Source organism: Oncorhynchus masou, chromosome 15, assembly GCF_036934945.1.
Source record: "Oncorhynchus masou masou isolate Uvic2021 chromosome 15, UVic_Omas_1.1, whole genome shotgun sequence".
Taxonomy (NCBI): domain Eukaryota; kingdom Metazoa; phylum Chordata; class Actinopteri; order Salmoniformes; family Salmonidae; genus Oncorhynchus; species Oncorhynchus masou.
The window spans coordinates 52,957,990-52,980,630 of record NC_088226.1 but is presented as its reverse complement, the minus strand read 5'-3'; positions in this window follow the sequence as shown (position 1 = coordinate 52,980,630).

Here is a 22,641-nt window from a genome sequence, read left to right as displayed (position 1 = left end):
ACCATTTGAAAGGAAACACTTTGTAGTTTGTGGAAATACTTTAAGTAATATAGGAGAATGTAACACATTAGATCGGGTAAAAGACAATACAAAGAAAAGTGTATTTTGTGTATTTTTTTGTACAATCATCTTTGAAATGCAAGAGAAAGGCCATAATGTATTATACCAGCCCAGGCACAATTTAGATTTTGGCCACTAGATAACAGCAGTGTATGTACAATGTTTTAGACTGATCCAATGAACCATTTCGGTTCCAAATTCTGTATCAAGACTGTCCAAATGTGCCAAATTGGTTTATTAATACATTTTCAAGTTCATAACTGTGCACTCTCCTCAAACAATAGCATACTATTATTTCACTGTAATAGCAACTGTAAATTGGATAGAGCAGTTAAATTAACAAGAATTTAAGCTTTTTACCAATATCAAATATGTCTATTTCCAGGGAAATGTTCTTGTTACTTACAACCTCATGCTAATCACATTAGCCTATGTTAGCTCAACCATCCCGCAAGGGACCCACCGATCCTGTAGAGGTTTTAAGAACAAATTCTTATTTACCCCGGACAACACTGGGCCAATTGTGTGCTGGCCTATGGGACTCCCAATCACGGCCGGATGTGTTTAAGCCTGGATTTGAACCAGTGACTGTAGTGACGCCTCTTGCACTAAGATGCAGTGCCTTAGACTGCTGTGCCACTCCGGAGCAATTCTACAAAATTATTTCGTTTTTTTTTCATGCTGAGAGCTCTAAATCCAGCTATGAATATCACAGCGATATGAGGCTGGGCTCCGTTGCTCCGAAGCAGAGGAAATCAAAAAAATGTTCTGGATAGGCCAGAAAATGTGACACATCACTCCCTATGTAAATGTACGGTGCGAGCTCTGCTGACAAAGTGGAAACGGAAAGCAGACAGACTAGAATGCCGGGCATATACTACTAGAGGCTATGAGTAACTTGGTCAAAAAGAAGAGCACCAATTGGCCTATAGGTTGCTCCGTTATAAGCAGTCTCACTCTCTGTAGCCGATGTGAGAAAGACCTTTAAACAGGTCAACATTCACAAGGCCAGACGTATTACCAGGATGTGTACTCCAAGTATGCGCTGTCCAGCTGGCAAGTGTCTTCACTGACATTTTCACCCTCTCTCTGACAAAGTCTGTAATACCAACATGTTTCAAGCAGACCACCATAGTCCCTGTGCCCACTAACACTAAGGGAACCTGCCTGAATGAATACTACCGGTAGCACTCACATCTGTAGCCATGAAGTGTTTTGAAGGGCTGGTCATGGCTCACATCAATACCATTATCCCAGAGACCCACTCCAATTTGCATAAATCGACAGATGATGCAATCACACTCCACATTGCCCTTTCCCACCTGGACAAAAGGAACCCCTATGTGAGAATGCTATTCATTGACTACAGCTCAGCATTCAACACCATAGTGCCTTCAAAGCTCATCACTAAGCTAAGGACCCTGGGACTAAACACCTCCCTCTGTAACTGGATCCTTGACTTCCTGACAGGCCATTCCCAGGTGGTAAGGGTTGGTAACGACACATCCTCCACGCTGATCCTCAACATGGAGGCCCCTCAAGGGTGTGTGCTCAGTCCCCTAATGTACTCCCTGTTCACTCATGACTGCATGGCCAGGCATGACTCCAACACCATCATTAAATTTGCCAATGACACAACAGTGGTAGGCCTGATCACTGACAATGAGACAGCCTAAAGAGGGAAGGTCAGAGACCTGGCTGTGTGGGGCCAGGACAAAAACCTCTCCCTCAATGTGATCAAGACAAAGGAGATAATTGAGGACTACAGGAAATGGAGGACCGAGCATGCCCCCCATTCACATCGACAGGGCTGTAGTGGAGCAGGTTGAGAGCTTCAAGTTCCTTGGTGTCCACATCAACAAACTATCATGGTCCAAGCACACCAAGCCAGTCGTAAAGAGGGCATGACAAAGCCTAATTCCCCTCAGACTGAAAAGATTTTGCATGATTCCTCAGTGTTATGCGGGGTGGAACAGGGGAACCCAAGAGCAGACTCAGAAGAGGAGACTGGGATGAAATAATCAAGGTATCTATTGAACCCCAGGGGGGAGATGGAGTGCAGGTCAGGGGAAGCTCGGGTGGGTTGCTGGAACCAGTTGCGGAGGCTGAGGCTGGAGTGAGAGTGGTTGAGACAGGGTTAGCAGGGAATCCAAGGGGGTAGTAGAGTGGAGTATCCAGGACAGAGGAGCAGGATGACAATACATGGGACAGGAGACAGGGACCAGAGTCAGAGCGGGCAGAACTGTAGCAGGGGGGAAAACAGCAACAGGCAAGGAAAACAGGCACAACATGATCAAATCAAATTTATTTATATAGCCCTTTGTACATCAGCTGATATCTCAAAGTGCTGTACAGAAACCCAGCCTAAAACCCCAAACAGCAAGCAATGCAGGTGTAGAAGCACGGTGGTTAGGAAAAACTCCCTAGAAAGGCCAAAACCTAGGAAGAAACCTAGAGAGGAACCAGGCTGTGGGGTGGCCAGTCCTCTTCTGGCTGTGCCGGGTGGAGATTATAACAGAACATGGCCAAGATGTTGAAATGTTCATAAATGACCAGCATGGTCGAATAATAAGACAGAACAGTTGAAACTGGAGCAGCAGCACGGCCAGGTGGACTGGGGACAGCAAGGAGTCATCATGTCAGGTAGTCCTGAGGCATGTTCCTAGGGCTCAGGTCCTCCGAGAGAGAGAAAGAGAGAGAAGGAGAGAATTAGAGAACGTACACTAGAGAATTCACACAGGACACCGAATTGGACAGGAGAAGTACTCCAGATATAACAAACTGACCCAGCCCCCTGACACAAACTACTGCAGCATAAATACTGGAGGCTGAGACAGGAGGGGGCAGGAGACACTGTGGCCCCATCCGAGGACACCCCCGGACAGGTCCAAACAGGAAGGATATAACCCCACCCACTTTGCCAAAGCACAGCCCCCACACCACTAGAGGGATATCTTCAACCACCAACTTACCATCCTGAGACAAGGCTGAGTATAGCCCACAAAGATCTCCGCCATGGCACAACCCAAGGGGGGGCGCTAACCCAGACAGGATGACCACATCAGTGAATCAACCCACTCAGGTGACGCACTCCTTCCAGGGACGGCATGAGAGAGCCCCAGTAAGCCAGTGACTCAGCCCCTGTAATAGGGTTAGAGGCAGAGAATCCCAGTGGAAAGAGGGGAACCGGCCAGGCAGAGACAGCAAGGGCGGTTTGTTGCTCCAGAGCCTTTCCGTTCACCTTCCCACTCCTGGGCCAGACTACACTCAATCATATGACCCACTGAAGAGATGAGTCTTCAGTAAAGATTTAAAGGTTGAGACCGAGTTTGTGTCTCTGACATGGGTAGGCAGACCGTTCCATAAAAATGGAGCGATAGGTAGGAGCAAGCCCATGTAATGCTTTGTAGGTTAGCAGTAAAACCTTGAAATCAGCCCTTGCCTTAACAGGAAGCCAGTGTAAGGAGGCAAGCACTGGAGTAATATGATCCAATTTTTTGGTTCTAGTCAGGATTCAAGCAGCCGTATTTAGCACTAACTGAAGTTTATTTAGTGCTTTATCCGGGTAGCCGGAAAGTAGAGCATTGCAGTAGTCTAACCTAGAAGTGACAAAAGCATGGATTAATTTTTCTAACCTAGAAGTGACAAAAGCATGGATTAATTTTTCTGCATAATTTTTGGACAGAAAGTTTCTGATTTTTGCAATGTTACGTAGATGGAAAAAAGCTGTCCTTGAAATGGTCTTGATATGTTCTTCAAAAGAGAGATCAGGGTCCAGAGTAACACCGAGGTCCTTCACAGTTTTATTTGAGACGACTGTACAACCATTAAGATTAATTGTCAGATTCAACAGAAGATCTTTGTTTCTTGGGACCTAGAACAAGCATCTCTGTTTTGTCCAAGTTTAAAAGTTGAAAGTTTGCAGCCATCCACTTCCTTATGTCTGAAACACATGCTTCTAGCAAGGGCAGTTTTGGGGCTTCACCATGATAGAAGGATCTGAATAGTAACAAACGGCTAGAACGTGGACTGACTGAGCAGAAATGATGATCCGGCAGCGTGGAAGTGGCAGGGCTGAGTATTTGTAGTGGTCTTGATTATGGAACAGGTTGCAGCTGGTGGGGATCTGCTCTGACTCCAGCACACCCGTCTCTGCCTACAAAGCCAGCCAGCCAGCCAGAGTAGTGGGGGAGTGCTAGCAGGTCAAGGAGACAAAGGATGAGCAGCAGAAGGTGTTGCAAGAGCAGATGTGACACTCAGATCCTCAAAAAGTTCAACAACTGCACCATCGAGAGCATCCTTACTGGTTGCATCACTGCCGGGTATGGCAACTGCTCTGCCTCCGACTGCAAGGCACTACAAAGGGTAGTGCGTACAGCCCAGTACGTCTCTAGGGCCAAGCTTTCTGCCATCCAGGACCTCTATACCTGGCGGTGTCAGAGGAAGGCCCTAAAAATTGTCAAAGACTCCCTCCACCCTAGTCATTGACTGTTCTCTCTGCTACTGCACGGCAAGCGGTACCGGAGCGCCAAGTGTAGGTCCAAAATACTTCTTAACCTGTTGAAAGTCCCCATCCCGGATCCGGGATCGTGACTAAAGCCTCAGGCTCATTAGCATAACGCAACGTTAACGATTTCTGAAAATCGCAAATAAAATGAAAATAATGCACCTGCTCTCAAGCTTAGCCTTTTCTTAACCACTGTTATCTCAGATTTTCAAAATATGCTTTTGAACCATAGCAATTGACTAATTTGTGTAAGAGTATGCTAAGCTAGCTTAGCATTTTGAGTAGCATTTAGCACGCAACATTTTCACAAAAACCAGATAACCAAATAAATAAAATCATTTACCTTTGAATAGCTTCGGATGTTTTCAATGAGGAGACTCTCAGTTACATACCAAATGCGCAGTTTTTCCTGAAAGCGTCTGTGTGTAGGAGAAATCGTTCCGTTTTGTACATCACATTTGGCTACCGAAACGAACCGAAAATTCAGTCACCTACAACGTCAAACTTTTTCCGAATTAACTCCATAATATCGACCGAAACATGGCAAACGTTGTTTGGAATCAATCCTCAAGGTGTTTTTTCACATATCTCTTCATTGATATATTGTTCGTGGAAGCCTGCATTCTCCTCTGAATTCTGTGGAAAAATACTTGCAGCTGACTTTTGCGCACCAATTTCGGTGCAGGACACCGGGCGGACACCTGGTAAATGTGGTCTCTTATGGTCAATCTTCCAATGATATGCCTACAAATACGTCACAATGCTGCAGACACCTTGGGGAAACGACAGAAAGGGCAGACTTACTCCTCTCGCATTCACAGCCATATAAGGAGACAATGGAAAACAGAGCCTCAAAAATCCTGCTCATTTCCTGGATGCCGTCTCATCTTGGTTTTGCCTGAAGCTCACGTTCTAGGGCACGCACAGAAAATATCTTGGTAGTTCTGGACACGTCAGAGTGTTTTCTTTTGAAAGCTATCAATTATATGCATAGTCGAGCATCTTTTTGTGACAAAATATCTTGTTTAAAACGGGAACGTTTTTCATCCAAAAATGAAATTGTGCCCCTAGAGTTTCAACAGGTTAACACCTTCTACCCCAAGCCATAAGACTCCTGAACAGCTAAGCAAATGGCTACCCAGACTCTTTGCATTGCCCCCCCCACGCTGCTGCTGCTCTCTGTTTATTATCTATGCAGTCACTTTAACTCTACCTACATGTACAAATTTTATTTCTCACATGCGCCAAATACAACAGGTTTAGACCTTACTGTGAAAAATGTGCAAGCACTTAACCAACAATGCAGTTCAAGAAATAGTGTACACAACAATAACGAGGTTATATACAGGGGCTACTGGTACCGAGTCAATGTGCGGGGTTACAGATTAGTCAAGGACATTTGTCAAAGTGACTATGGATAGATAATAAACAGTGAGTAGCAGCAGAGTAAAAACAAAGGAGGTGGGGGTGGACATTTGATTTGTTGTTCAGCAATCTTATGGCTTGGGGTTAGAAGCTGTTAAGGAGCATTTGGTCCTACTGTAGACTTGGCACTCTGCTACCGCTTTCCGTGTGGTAGCAGAGAGAACAGTCTATGACTTGGGTAACTGAAGGCTTTGACAATTTTATGGGCCTTCCTCTGACACTGCCTGGTATATACAGTACGTATTGGATGTCAGGAAGCTTGGGCCCAGTGATGTACTGGGCCATACGCACTACCCTTTGTTGTGCCTTGCGGTCAGATGCCAAGCAGTTGCCATACCAGGCGGTGATGTAATCGGTCAGGATGCTCTTGATTGTGCAGCTGTATAAATTGAGGATCTTAAGACCCATGCCAAATCTTTTTAGTCTCCTGAGGGGGACAACGTGTTGTCGTGCCCTCTTCACAACTGTCTTGGTGTGTTTGGATCATGATAGTTTGTTGGTGATGTGGACACCAAAGGACTTGAACTCTCGACACGCTCTACTGCAGTCCTGTAAATGTTAATTTTGTGACTAATCACACAACCCTGAGGGGCCCCCATGTTGAGGATCAGCGTGGCAGATGTGTTGTTGCCTACCCTTACCACCTGGGGGGGGGGGGGGGGTGGCCCATCAGGAAGTCCAGGATCCAGTTCCAGAGAGAGGTATTTAGTCCCAGTGTCCTTAGCTTTTTGAGGGCAACATGGTTTTGAATGCTGAGCTGTAATCAATGAACAGCATTCTCACATAGATGTTCCTTTTGTCCAGGTGGGAAAGGGCAGTGTGGAGTGTGAATGAGATTGTGTCATCTGTGGATCTGTTTGGAGCGGTATGCGAATTGGAGTGGGTCTAGGGTTTCTGGCATGATGGTGTTGATTTGAGCAATGATCAGCTTTTCAAAGAATTTCATGGCTACAGACATGAGTGCTAAGGGGCGGTAATCATTTAGGCAGGTTAACTTTGCTTTCTTGGGCACAGGGACTATGGTGGTATGTTTGAAACATGTAGGTATTACAGACTCGGCCAGGGAGAGTTTGAAAATATCAGTGAAGACACTTGCCAGTTGTTGCGTGCATGGTTTGAGAACACATCCTGGTAATCCGTCTGGCCTCGAGGCTTTGTGAATGTTGACCTGTTTAAAAGGTCTTGCTCACATCGGCTACGGAGAGCGTGATCACACAGTCGCCCACTCCCTTGGCTGAGAAGCAACCCCACACATGAATGGTCTCAGGATGCTTTACTATTTGCATGACACAGGACTGATGGTAGCGCTCACCTTGTCTTCTCCGGACAAGCTTTTCTCCGGATGCCCCAAACAATCGGAAAGGGGATACAGAGAAAATGACTTTACCCCAGTAGTCCAATCCCTGTACTTTTCGCAGAATATCAGTCTGTCCCTGATGTTTTTCCTGGAGAGAAGTGGCTTCTTTGCTGTCCTTCTTGACACCAGGCCATCCTCCAAAAGTCTTCGCCTCCCTGTCTGTGCAGATGCACTCACACCTGCTTACTGCCATTCCTAAGCAAGCTCTGTACTGGTGGTGCCCCGAGCTGAATCAACTTTAGGAGACAGTCCTGGCGCTTGCTGGACTTTCTTTGGAGCCCTGAAGCCTTCTTCACAATTTAACCGCTCTACTTGAAGTTCTTGATCCGATAAATGGTTGATTTAGGTGCAATCTTACTGGCAGCAATATCCTGGGCTGTGAAGCCCTTTTGTGCAAAGCAATGACAGCATGTGTTTCCTTGCAGGTAACCATGGCTGACAGAGGAAGAACAATATTTCTAAGCACCAACCTCCTTTTGAAGCTTCCAGTCTGTTAATCGAACTCAATCAGCACGACAGAGTGATCTCCAGCCTTGTCCTCATTAACACTCACACCTATGTTAACAAGAGAATCACTGACATGATGTCAGCTGGTCCTTTTGTGGCAGGGCTGAAATGTTTTTGGGGGGAATTCAGGTAATTTGCATGGCAAAGAGGGACTTTGCAATTAATTGCAATTCATCTGATCACTCTCCATTATTCGGAAGATAACCGCTCTATAAACATTATTTTGTGGTGCCCCAACTTTCTAGTTAATTACATTTACATGATTAGCTTAATCAGGTAATATTGCTTTATAGAATAGCATGTCATATCACATAGCCAAAGACAACAACGTTGAGACTTGTTTGTGGGTACTATTTAATAAAGCTGCCAGTTGAGAACGTGAGGCATCTGCAAACAAGAAACTACACTGTTAATATTCAGCAATATTCCCAGGCCTCTTTCCATGGATAAATGCGATGGATAGCACTTTCAGTTTAGCGCGAATGCCACCATCCATCCACAGTTTCTGGTTAGGGTAGGTTTTAATAGTCCAAGTGGGTATGACATTTCCATTGCACTTATTTATAAACTCACTCACGAGTCAACGTATATGTCAATGTTCTTTCAATGTCTACACTGTATTTCTGATCAATTTGATGTTATTTTAATGGACAAAAAAATTGTTTTTCTTTCAAAGACAAGGACATTTCTAAGTGACCGCAAACATTTGAACGGTAGTGTACACATGTTCATGAAATACAGTAGATGGCCATAATCACCCCCAGACACACCTGGCTAACTTGATGGGTCATGCAATCATCTGGCAAAGTGGAGTCTTTTATTTAGATGCTGTCTAGCTAGCTACATAGCTAAACAATAAACCATAATACAAACACATAGCTACAGTACAGTACAAACGGAGTGTCATCGCTAGACACCATGCATGAAATGCTCTAGTTTGAATCTGCAGATAGCTGAAGCTAACCAGGTTCAATGTTAGCTATCTAGCTAATATTAGGCTATAACTAGCAATGCAAATGGGAATCCTGAGATACAAGTAATATTACTACACAGATCAGACACGTAACATTAGCTAGCGAGCCAGCAAATCAACGTTCGCTAGTTAGCTAACAATACACTTTAACTTGCAATGAAAATGACAAAATTAGAAACTTATATCTGAAAATGTAGCTAGACTCTTACCTGTATACATGGATGAACACTTGTTTGGCTTGTGTCATGTCACTCCGGTTCTCACTGACCCAGTGCAGAAAGTAGTCCATCACAACTTTTTCCCAACCAACTTCAATGATAGTTAACATGAAGGAAAAAAAAAAAGAAATCTAACATTCCCACGCCCCAATAATATTGTCACACAGGGCTTGCTAGCTAGCTACAGTGTTTGAGTCAGCTCAGCCATTTTCTTGTAAAACAGCTCAGCTTGCTATCAAAATACAAATTTGGTTTATAAATACAAAATACACATTAGCTAGTGTCACGGTCATCGTTGCATGAAGAAGTGGACCAAAGCACAGTGTGGTAAGTGTTCATGATTTACTATTAGACCTGAATAACAAAGCGAACGGACGAAACAGTTCTGTCTGGTGCAGACACAAAAACAGAAAACTACCCACAAAACAAGTATGGTTCTCAATCAGAGACAACGATAGACAGCTGCCTCTGATTGAGAACCACACCCGGCCAAACACACAGAAATAGAAAACATAGAACACAAAACATAGAATGCCCACCCCCACCTCACGTCCTGACCAAACCAAAATAGAGACATAAAAAGGATATCTAAGGTCAAGACGTGACAGCTAGACTGCTTCTAGACTTGAGCTCATAGGGGCTTTAGGAGATCAGATGATTCCACCATGGGCCAGTTTGCAATAGCAGGGAAAAAATTATCCTGCAGCATCAAAAAAATGTCAAGTATTATGTGGAATATAATTCAAGGCCATTTTTGTAGGGATTTATACATTTTTCATAGAGCTAATCAAGTGGAAATTACAAACTTTAGAAAACTCAACTACACTACAAGTTTGCATTTCCTGCTTTGCAGGAAAATACTCAGCAACAAAAGAATGAACAAATTAAGATCCTACATCTGTATGTATATGTCCTTAGAAGCTGTACGAATAAACTCAGCAAAAAAATAAATGTCCTTTTTTCAGGACCCTGTCAATCAAAGATAATTAATAAAAAGCCAAATAACTTCACAGATCTTCATTGTTTTATTTTACCAGGCAAGTCAGTTAAGAACAAATTCTTATTTTCAATGACGGCCTGGGAACAGTGGGTTTACTGCCTGTTCAGGGGCAGAACAACAGATTTGTACCTTGTCAGCTTGGGGGTTTGAACTCTCAACCTTCCGGTTACTAGTCCAACGCTCTAACCACTAGGCTACACTGCCGCCCCATTGTAAAAGGTTTCAACACTGTTTCCCATGCTTGTTCAATGAACCATAAATATATTATGAATAGGCACCTGTGGAACGGTCGTTAAGACACTAACAGCTTACAGACAGAAAACAATTAAGGTCACAGTTATGACAACTTAGGACATTAAAGAGGCCTTTCTACTGACTCTGAAAAACACCAAAAGAAAGATGCCCAGGGTCCCTGCTAATCTGCGTGAACATGCCTTAGACATGCTGCAAAGAGGCATGAGGACTGCAGATGTGGCCAGGGCAAGGTCAGTATAGTGAGACACCTAAGACAGCACTACAGGGAGACAAGACAGACAGCTGATCGTTCTCGCAGTGGCAGACCACGTGTAACAACACCTGCACAGGATCGGTACATCCAAACATCACACCTACGGGACAGGTACAGGATGGAAGCAACAACTGCCTGAGTTACACCAGGAACGCACAATCCCTCCATCAGTGCTCAGACTGTCCGCAATAGGCTGAGAGAGGCTGGACTGAGGGCTTGTAGGCCTGTTATAAGGCAGGTTCTCACCAAACATCACAGGCAACAACGTCGCCTATGGGCACAACCGCACCGTTGCTGGGCCAGACAGGACTGGCAGACAGTGCTCTTCACTGACGAGTCACGGTTTTGTCTCACCAGGGGTGATGGTCGGATTCGCATTTATCTCAACGCTGTGCGTTACAGGGGAGACATCCTCCTCCCTCATGTGGTACCCTTCCTGCAGGCTCATCCTGACATGACTCTCCAGCATGACAATGCCGCCAGCCATACTGCTCGTTCTGTGTTTGATTTCCTGCAAGACAGAAATGTCAGTGTTCTGCAATGGCCAGCGAAGAGCCCGTATCTCAACCCCATTGAGCATGTCTGGGACCTGTTGGATCGGAGGGTGAGGGCTAGGGCCATTCCCCCCAGAAATGTCTGGGAACTTGCAGGTGCCTTGGTGGAAGAGTGGGGTAACATCTCACAGCACGAACTGGCAAATCTGGTGCAGTCCATAAGGAGGAGATGCACTGCAGTACTTAATGCAGCTGGTGGCCACACCAGATACTGACTGTTACTTCTGATTTTGATCCCCCCTTTGTTCAGGGGACACATTATTCAACTTCTGTAAGTCCCATGTCATAAACTTGTTCAGTTTATGTCTCAGTTGTTGAATCTTGTTATGTTCACACCAATATTTACACATGTTAAGTTTGCTGAAAATAAACGTAGTTGACAGTGAGAGGACGTTTCTTATTTTACTGAGTTTTTAAAGTCACTGCCACCTTATATGGCTGCATCAGACCAGCTGGTGACACTATAGATGTCATTGGCATTGGTCAAGTGGACTGAGTCTAATGCAAATGAATGTTAGATTTAAATGATGGATATTTTATTTGGTAAAATTAAACACTGTAAGTCCTGCTGCTTGCACAGTGAGTGTATTACAACTGTGAGGATGTATTGAAGTATCCTGGAACGCCAATGTGGAGTGAACCAACAGATTTAAATCAACATGGTGTTAGGTTATAATTTTCAGAGTAAATAACTCAACGGACACACTTGTAAAGCTTAACTAAGTTGAATTCTTCCCAAAGGGTCGATACAGCTGTAATTCAGACATGGCTTCCCCGTGGTGCTATTCATATCCCACTTTGGGTGGAGTCTCCTCCTTATCGCTAAAAATTGCATCATTCTTGCTAAGCAGGGAACTAAGTGATATGAACCTTCAACGGTTTCTCCCTTTATCAGCACTGTCACATGCGATTGTGTTCCCTGCACTCAGCCCCTCCCAAGCTTCATTATGGCACCCCTCATGTCTTTTCTGTAACTAATGTTCCTATACTTCTGAATAGAACAAAAATTAACCCCGAATCCAACAATGGTAATGCTTTCACTGATTGCACATAAATTAAGATTGTTTCTACATGATAGAATGCTTGCTTTGTTATTGAATTGATCTTGTGTCCTTTCTTTCATCCTGTGAACCTCGTTCGTTGCTGCTCACAGCTATAGTTGCCTTTGGGTCTCAGCAAACCTCCATGCCTCTGCCTTAATCCCATGTTAAAAAAATGTATTATATAATTGTTGTGAAGCCAAGAACTCTCATAATTACATACAATTTCATGTTGGACCCTCTACTTATGTTTAATTCATAAACCACTGGGCTTGTTTTAGATATATAAAATGTCCAACCATACTGGTGCCCCCAACCCCCACCAGCTTAGTGAAGCAGTACAACTCCCCTGTTGGTGTCTCAGTAAATAGTATTCGTTTTGAAATTTCTCACAATGGAAGCTTATTTACAGTGAAACTAACATGATACAGGCCTACATTGTCCATAAAAATTCAGCATGAAATAAAGGACAAAATAAATATGGTGCTTTCCAATGAAAACATTTCCTTCACAATTGTTCATTCAACACGCTATGGTTCAAAAGTATCTTCAAACTTTACAGCGGCCCACTGAAGTGCACATACCCGTCCTCTAATCGGCCGCTACCATTCATGCATTTTTGGCATGGTAGATTTATTCCGTGGCAGGAAAACGATTCCATCCTATATGTCCATGAAGTAGTCAAATCTCCTTGAGAGATAGGCCTAAATTATTTACTTTGTAGTGCAAAATGATCCACTTTCCAAACATACATCTTTGGGTCTTTTTGCTCATTTATAAGCAGCAAAGATAAAAACATAGCGAGAATTACATACATGTAGATGTACTTACCTTAGGTGCATATCATAGATAACAAGAACTGTATTGTCTCCATACCTGTGCATGTCTACTTCCTGGTCATCTGTGTGCCTATAAGCTAACGGAGGCATAACATATGCCCTCAGGCTGGCTCTCTAGTGCACACATTTAATGGAATATACAAAGACAGACAACAACAACCACATAAGTAGGTCAAAATTGCTTATACTGTACACACAGTATGAGCCAAAGCCCATGGTTTTGATCACACTGACCCTGTATGAGTCCTCACTGCTTAGCGTGTCTGTATGTTTACTCAGACACCAGTTACAGAAATTAAATGATAAATGTAAAGATGTCATTCATCATGCTATCAATTTACAGGGAGGGAAGTGTCCAGGAGATGGATGACTCTCTCCCCACAGTGGTGTGCAGGACACTGTAGTTGACTGGAGCATCTTAAAGCCATGCAGGGTGATTACCATGTCATTTACCCAGACACACTTGGTGTGAGAGTTTGTCTGCATTATGCATAAGCTGCTGCAGGGTCTGGCTGGCCTGTGGCTGTAGCACTGTGGTGTTTACACAGTACACACCACTAGGAGTGTGTTGTTCTAGGAGAGATTGATGATCTTTTCCCTGGCAAGTACTTTTATTTGAGTATTTGAATGGTTATTTGTAAAAACCAAATAGTCTACCAAGTTGTATTAGAGTATTTTCAAAAACGTATTTAAAATACTATACTGAGCAAAAATATTAACGCAACATGTAAAGTGTTGGTCCATGTTTCATGAGCTGAAATAAAAGATCCCAGAAATGTTCCATACGCACAAAATGCTTATTTCTCTCAAGAGTTGTGTGCAAATTTGTTTACATCCCTGTTAGTGAGCATTTCTCCTTTGCCAACGTGTGGCATATCAAGAAGCTGATTAATCAGAATGATTATTACAGGTGCACCTTTTGCTGGGGACAATAAAAGGCCACTCTATAATGTGCAGAATTTGTCACACAACACAATGCCACAGATGTCTCAAGTTGTGAGTGAGCGTGCAATTGGCATGCTGACTACAGGAATGTCCACCAGAGCTGTTGCCAGACAATTTAACGTTCATTCCTCTAAGCCGCCTACAACATCGTTTTAGAGAACTTGCCAGTACATCCAACCGGACTCACAACTGCAGGGCACGTGTAACCACGCCAGCCCAGGACCTCTACATCTGGCTTCTTTCGTCTAAGACCAGCCACCTGGACAGCTGAGGAAACAGGAGTATTTCTGTCTGTAATAAAGCCCTTTTGTGGAGAAAAACTCATTCTGATTGGCTGGGATGGCTCCCCAGTGGGTGGACCTTGCCCCAAAAGGGTGGGACTATGCACTCCCAGGCCCCCCATGTCTGCACCCCAGCCTAGTCATGTGAAATCCATAGATTAGGGCCTAATTAATTTATCTCAAATCAAAATCAAATCAAATGTATTTATAAAGCCCTTCTCACGTCAGCTGATATCTCAAAGTGCTGTACAGAAACCCAGCCTGAAACCCCAAACAGCAAGCAATGCAGGTGTAGAATTGACTGATTTCCTTATGAACTGTAACTCTGTAAAATCGTTGAAATTGTTGCATGTTGTGTCTATGTTTTTGTTCAGTATATTTTCAAATACCTGGATTAAATGCCTGGGATTGTGTTTGAGCCAGTGTATTTTAGTATTTTCAAATACTTTCCAGGTGTATTCCCAATACATTAACATGTTAAACTACTTGTCTATTCAAATGAAATATATCTGAATACTTACTTTGACTGTGTGAAAGTAATTGAGATATTTGAAATTGTACAGTATTTGAAGCCAGGTTTGGGAGACACCTTTCCGTTGAGCCAGGAAAAGAGCAAGGTTTATCTCAGTTAGGAATTCACCAATTAAATTATACCCATGGTAGTTGCTGTGATTTTGTATCACACCTGCATTCAAACTGTCCAACACCCCTCATTACATATTCTCTATGCAACATATGAGAAAGTAAATAGTATGAGATATGGGTTATTATTCCATGATAAGAGGAAACTACCCAAAGAAATGTTCAGTAAATTATGTTCAGTAACCCCCCACTGTAAATCTGAGTATAATAGAAAGGGAAAATGTCTCAACATTAAAAACAGTAGCATTGTTACCCATTGCTTCATTGCCTGAATAATGCATGCATTTTGGGCAGTGGCATCTCAGCTTTCCTTATATTGTAATGCTTGGATTGACCTCTCTCTTATACAATCAATCATGCCCGCCATGGGTGCCATCGTACCACTCCTGGGTAATAAATACTTATATGGCAGGTGAGAGGCTTGGAAGTGGGTGGAGGTCAAATCTTTAGCAGAATTATCATACCACTTTGTTATAATGTTAACTCTGTACATTATTGATTAGTGCAAACTGTGTTGGTGCATCATGAACAGGAAGCAAGAGGAGGCTTACACATTATTGTCTGTCAATGTCTCATACAGTATTTCTGCATGCAGGAATGGTAAAGTGTCAATGACATTCAGATATTCTAAATGTATACGGGCACAAACATAACCACAGTGATTCTTAACCACTGCATACCCACCTGTGCACGCACGCAAGCATGTGCACACACACACACACACACACACACACACACACACACACACACACACACACACACACACACACACACACACACACACACACACACACACACACACAGTTTTTAAGTCCCCTTCCACACTAGACTCTTCCTCCAGGAGCTATATTAGAGCTTTTAAGTGTCAACTTCAAAGAGGCTTTTAAAAATAGCCTTTGGGGTAAAAAAGTTAAGTTGCTTTGAGGTTGTCTCTCTGGGCAAGGTCATGGAATGTCTGAGACTGTTGTCAACACTCTGCCACACTAGTACACCCCTTCCCCTCTGTCTTTCTGGGCTGGGCTATAACTCACTCATCCTATGCATTGGGGATCACACATTTTGTAGATGCTCTGGAGATGTGAGAGATGGCTAATATCATAATATGTTACCCTCAGTATGACCTATGCACCATTTTATCCCAAACAGAAATATTGGTCACAGAATGCCATTTATTTTTAAAACCTACGGGGGTAGACTAATTAATCAAGTTGACCTGCTAATTTACTCTAATTGACCACTGCTTAATTCATCAAGTTCACTCAATATGGAGCTATCAGTATTCATTTACTTACTGAAAACAAGATTTCAGCCACCCTACAGTTACTTGAGGTTGAGGTCAGGGCTCTGTGCAGACAGACCAGTCAAGTTCTTTCACACCAATCTCGAAAAAACATTTCTGTATGGATCTCGCATTGGGCACGCGGGAATTGTCATGCTAAAACAGGAAAGAGTCTTACCCAAACTGTTGGAAAATTCTGTAGCATTAAGATTCACCTTCACTCGAACTAAGGGGCCTAGCCCAAACCATGAAAAACAGACACAGACCATTATTTCTCCTCCACCAAACTTAACAGTTGGCACCATGCATTGGGGCAGGTAGCTTGCTCCTGGCATCCGCCAAACGCAGATTCATCCATTGGACTGCCAGATGGTGAAGCGTTTCAACTGCTCCAAAGTCCAATGGCGGCAAGCTTTACACCCCTCCAGCTGATGCTTGGCATTGCGCAAGGTGGCCTTAGGCTTGTGTGTGGCTGCTCGGCCATAGAAACCCATTTCATGAAGCTCCCGACGAACAGTTATTGTGCTGACGTTGCTTCCAGAGACAGTTTGGAACTCTGTAGTGAGTGTTGGAACCGAGGACAGACGATTTTCACGCACTACAAGCTTCAGTACTCGGCAGTCCCATTCTGTGAGCTTGTGTGTCCTATCACTTTGCGGCTGAGCCGTTGTTGATGGGACAGCTCGAACAATGAAAAAATTTGACGAACTGACTTGTTAAAAAGGTGGCATCCTATGACCGTGCCACGCTGAAAGTCACTGAGCTCTTCAGTACGGGCTATTCTACTGCCAATGTTTGTCTATGGAGATTGCATGGCTGTGTGCTTGATTTTATACAACTGTCAGCAACGGGTGTGGCTGAAATAGCCAAATCCACTAATTTGAAGGGGTGTCCACATACCTTCGACCATATAGTGTAAGACAATAATAAGAATAGAATATTGATATGAACAACCACTGTACTGTATTTTATAATGTTGTACAGGAGACTCCTAATGGATTCAAAGATGGCATGTGCAATACTCCTACACTCCTGTGTACTGAGAGAAGAGAGAATAATAAGGGATGAGAGAGGAAAATAGAATAAAGTAAGAGAGTGTGGAGACAGATATTGGAAATGCCATTTCCTCCACTGTGCAAATCAAAGGGAATCCTCTATGACTCCTGGGAGCAGAGTCACACGGGTAAAAACAGTTCCACTGTAGATGCAAATCTCTCTCCCCCTTATATCCCTCTCCTTCCGTCTTTCTTTCTTTTTCTCCATCCCCTGTTCTCTGTTATGGTTGCAGCACACCGCACAATCAATATCAGCGGAGCTGTCCAGTGATGGGAGAAGGAATTAAATTGGATAACAATTAGCCCTGAACTAATTCCCAGGCTCCCTGTGAAGAGAAAGGAGGATATAGGATGAAGGGATGAGGAGGCGTTATATGAAGTTCTCAAGCTAACCCCTAGTTCGAGATGCAGCATTTAACAAGAAGCACTTTGTAGTAGAAGGCGAGAGTAGTGACTCCAAAACTGTTTTTACTGTATCATCAACATCACTAAAGAGCAATCTTTAGAGCAAAGCAGATTACTTTTAAATCACATCAAAGGAGGTCTTTAAACTTTTGTCTCTTCCTCTACTGAGCAAGCCTGCAGAGCTTTCTGACATCCTTATCGCTCCCGACCAGACCCTGCTGCAAACACATCAATTGGCTGCTGCGACACACACCACAGTCAGTATTATCTTTAAAAAAAAAGTTTTATCTTTCATGATTTTATTTTTCAGCTGTCTGTTTATTACAGATGCAATGCATTTTGGCATAACCAGGTTGAGTTAATGGTTTCCAACTCACTGCAATCTCTCTTTTGACTTGGCAAGGAACAGACATGCTAATTATTTTCGAAACATGAGATAAGCAATACAGCTCTTTACCCGTAGAACTCTGCATCTGATCAGGATCGATAAAACGCTCCCACAGTCGTGTGGGTTTCAGAAGGATCCCCAAGGCAGCGGCTACTCTTCATGGGGTACAAACAGGAAACAAAACACAAAAATAAAATACATAATATAATGTACATAACACTACGTAATACATTACAAAATATATCAAAATGTCTGTCTCTCTTCACAGCCCCCTTCTTTTATCTGTTTTTAATCTGTTTTTATTGCTAGCTTGAGTTACCTGGGGTGGCAGAGTTCCATGTAGTCATCATGGCTTTATTTAATACTGTGTGTTTCCCAGCCTCTTGTCTGGACCTGGGGACTGTGAAGAGGCCTCTGGCTGCAAGTCTTGTGTGGTACCGATGAGTGTCCGAACTGTGTGCCAACTGCTTGAACAGACAGTTCCGTAGCCTTACCCATCAACAACTCACACACAACTTTGAGCAGGTAGAGATTGATATGCATACCACTGACATTCGCCCTGTGTGTACATCTAAGTGCAACACGTGCTGCTCTGTTCTGGACCAACTGCGATTTAGCTATGTCCTTCTTTGCCGCAAATGACCACACAACTGGGCAGTAGTCCAGGTGCAACAAAACTAGGGCCTGTAGGACTTGTCTGGTTGATTCAGATGTCAAGAAAGCAGAGCAGCGCGTTATCATGAACAGACCTGTTCCCGTTTTAGCAACCATTGAATCTACAGTGCCTTGCGAAAGTATTCGGCCCCCTTGAACTTTGCGACCTTTTGCCACATTTCAGGCTTCAAACATAAAGATATAAAACTGTATTTTTTTGTGAAGAATCAACAATGAGTGGGACACAATCATGAAGTGGAACGACATTTATTGGATATTTCAAACTTTTTTGACAAATCAAAAACTGAAAAATTGGGCGTGCAAAATTATTCAGCCCCCTTAAGTTAATACTTTGTAGCGCCACCTTTTGCTGCGATTACAGCTGTAAGTCGCTTGGGGTATGTCTCTATCAGTTTTGCACATCGAGAGACTGAAAATTTTTCCCATTCCTCCTTGCAAAACAGCTCGAGCTCAGTGAGGTTGGATGGAGAGCATTTGTGAACAGCAGTTTTCAGTTCTTTCCACAGATTCTCGATTGGATTCAGGTCTGGACTTTGACTTGGCCATTCTAACACCTGGATATGTTTATTTTTGAACCATTCCATTGTAGATTTTGCTTTATGTTTTGGATCATTGTCTTGTTGGAAGACAAATCTCTGTCCCAGTCTCAGGTCTTTTGCAGACTCCATCAGGTTTTCTTCCAGAATGGTCCTGTATTTGGCTCCATCCATCTTCCCATCAATTTTAACCATCTTCCCTGTCCCTGCTAAAGAAAAGCAGGCCCAAACCATGATGCTGCCACCACCATGTTTGACAGTGGGGATGGTGTGGTCATGGTGATGAGCTGTGTTGCTTTTACGCCAAACATAACGTTTTGCATTGTTGCCAAAAAGTTCAATTTTGGTTTCATCTGACCAGAGCACCTTCTTCCACATGTTTGGTGTGTCTCCCAGGTGGCTTGTGGCAAACTTTAAACAACACTTTTTATGGATATCTTTAAGAAATGGCTTTCTTCTTGCCACTCTTCCATAAAGGCCAGATTTGTGCAATATACGACTGATTGTTGTCCTATGGACAGAGTCTCCCACCTCAGCTGTAGATCTCTGCAGTTTATCCAGAGTGATCATGGGCCTCTTGGCTGCATCTCTGATCAGTCTTCTCCTTGTATGAGCTGAAAGTTTAGAGGGACGGCCAGGTCTTGGTAGATTTGCAGTAGTCTGATACTCCTTCCATTTCAATATTATTGCTTGCACAGTGCTCCTTGGGATGTTTAAAGCTTGGGAAATCTTTTTGTATCCAAATCCGGCTTTAAACTTCTTCACAACAGTATCTCGGACCTGCCTGATGTGTTCCTTGTTCTTCATGATGCTCTCTGCGCTTTTAACGGACCTCTGAGACTATCACAGTGCAGGTGCATTTATACGGAGACTTGATTACACACAGGTGGATTGTATTTATCATCATTAGTCATTTAGGTCAACATTGGATCATTCAGAGATCCTCACTGAACTTCTGGAGAGAGTTTGCTGCACTGAAAGTAAAGGGGCTGAATAATTTTGCACGCCCATTTTTTCAGTTTTTGATTTGTTCAAAAAGTTTGAAATATCCAATAAATGTCGTTCCACTTCATGATTGTGTCCCACTTGTTGTTGATTCTTCACAAAAAATACAGTTTTATATCATTATGTTTGAAGCCTGAAATGTGGCAAAAGGTCGCAAAGTTCAAGGGGGCCGAATACTTTCACAAGGCACTGTATATGTTTTGACCATGACAGATTGCTATCTAGGGTTACACCCAGCAGTTTAGTCTCCTCAACTTGCTCAATCGGTACATTATTCAGCAATAGATATAGATGAGGTTTAGGGTTGAGTGAGGGATTTGTCCCAAAAACGATTATTTTAGTATGATATTTAGCACCAGCCTATTGCTAGTTACCCATTCTAAAACTGACTAGTGCTCTATGTTAAGGGTGTAAGGTATTTATTTTACTGTCGTAGCTGATGTGTATATACATTTGAGTTGTCAGTGTACATTGAAACACTGGCTTTATTCAAGGTCAGTGGAAGGTCATTAGTAAAAACAGAAAACAATCATGGCTGTAGCCGGCTACCCTGCGGTACACCACACTCAACAGAATTTGCATGAGAGAGGCTTCCATTTATTTGATAGGTAACTCAATCCATGATAAGGCAGATGATGTAAATCCATAACATCTATGTTTTTTTCAGCAATAGGTTATTATCAATGATATCAAAAGCTGCACTGAAATCTAACAAAACAGCCCTCACAATCTTCTTATTATCAATTTTTTCAGCCAATCATCAGTCATTTGTGTCCGTGCAGAGTATGTTGAGTGCCCTTTCCTATAAGCATGCTGAAAGTATTTTGATAATTTGTTTTCTGTAAAATAACATTGTATTTGATCAAATGACATTTTTTCCCAAACGTTTTTTAAGCACCGGTAACAGGCTGATTGGTCAGCTATTAAGGGGTGTTTTGATATTCTTGGGCAGCAGAATGACCATTGCCTCCCTCCAGGCCTGAGGAAACACACCATCTTCTAGGCTTAATTTTTTTCTTCACCTTTATTTAACCACCTTTATTTTAACTCGTTGAGAACAAGTTCTCATTTACAACAGCGACCTGGCAAAGATAAAGTAAATCAGTGCGACACAAACAACAACACGGAGTTACACACAGAATAAACAAACATACAGTCAATAATACAGTAGAAAAGTCTATATACAGTGTGTGCAAATGAGGTAGGATAAGGGAGGTAAGGCAATAAATAGGCCATAGTCGCAAAATAATTACAATATAGCAATTAAACACTGGAGTGATAAATGTGCAGAAGAGATACTGGGGTGCAAAGGAGCAAAATAAATAAATACAGTATGGGGATGAGGTAGTTGGATGTGCTATTTACAGATTGGGAATTGGCTTTGGGGGTGACCAGTGAAATATACCTGCGTGTGCTATACTGCTATGGTGACCAGTGAACTGACGGGGCCAGTGGGTTTGGCGATGAATATGAAGCGAGGGCCAGCCAACAAGAGCATACAGGTCACAGTGGTGGGTAGTATATGGGGCTTTGGTAACAAAATGGATGGCACTGTGATATACTGCATCAAATTTGCTGAGTAGAGTGTTGGAGGCTATTTTGTAAATGACATCGCCAAAGTCAAGGATTGGTAGGATAGTCAATTTTACTAGGGTATGTTTGGCAGCATGAGTGAAGGATGCTTTGTTGCAAAATAGGAAGCCGATTCTAGATTTAATTTTGGATTGGAGATGCTTAATGTGAGTCTGGAAGGAGAGTTTACAGTCTAACCAGACACCTAGGTATTTGTAGTTGTCCACATATTCTAAGTCAGAACAGTCCAGAGTAGTGATGCTGGACTTTAATACCTTACAGTTGATGGCCAGTTGTATAGTTTCCTGTGAAGGAACACCACAGTCATCTAGTGGGGATAGGTGGTAATACCTCTGTAGAGGCACCCCTCTCTGGTACCATTCCAGGTGACCAGTGTCAGTGTGCTGCCTGCTGTAGTCCAGAAGGAGGAGGATTTGCAGGGGACTGAATACATTTCCTGTGGAGAATGTGTATGTCAAAGCAGAGCCATCAGTCCATCTGCTGTCATTAATCAGCCAGGCTTTGTGTTGCCTAACCCCGGGGGACACCAGCCTTCCTCTCTGCTCGGGTGTTATCCTCAAACAGACACTCTCTCCTCTGAGAGTGATCTCTCTCTGCCATTGCAGGAAGTAACACGGGCTACAATGCAGATACACAACTCTCTCTGTGGGGAGGGAGAATGAGGATTATTTTTAGGCAAGGAGAATTCAGGAGGAATGTGCTATTCTCATATATCACTTGCAGTACCTTTTAACAGTGCTAATGCTTCAAATATTTAACCTAACCAGTACTACTACAGGTTATAGCAACTTTTTCAGAATTTAAGTTTTACTAAACTGACCTTTTCAGATATAGGAATAAACAGAAAGC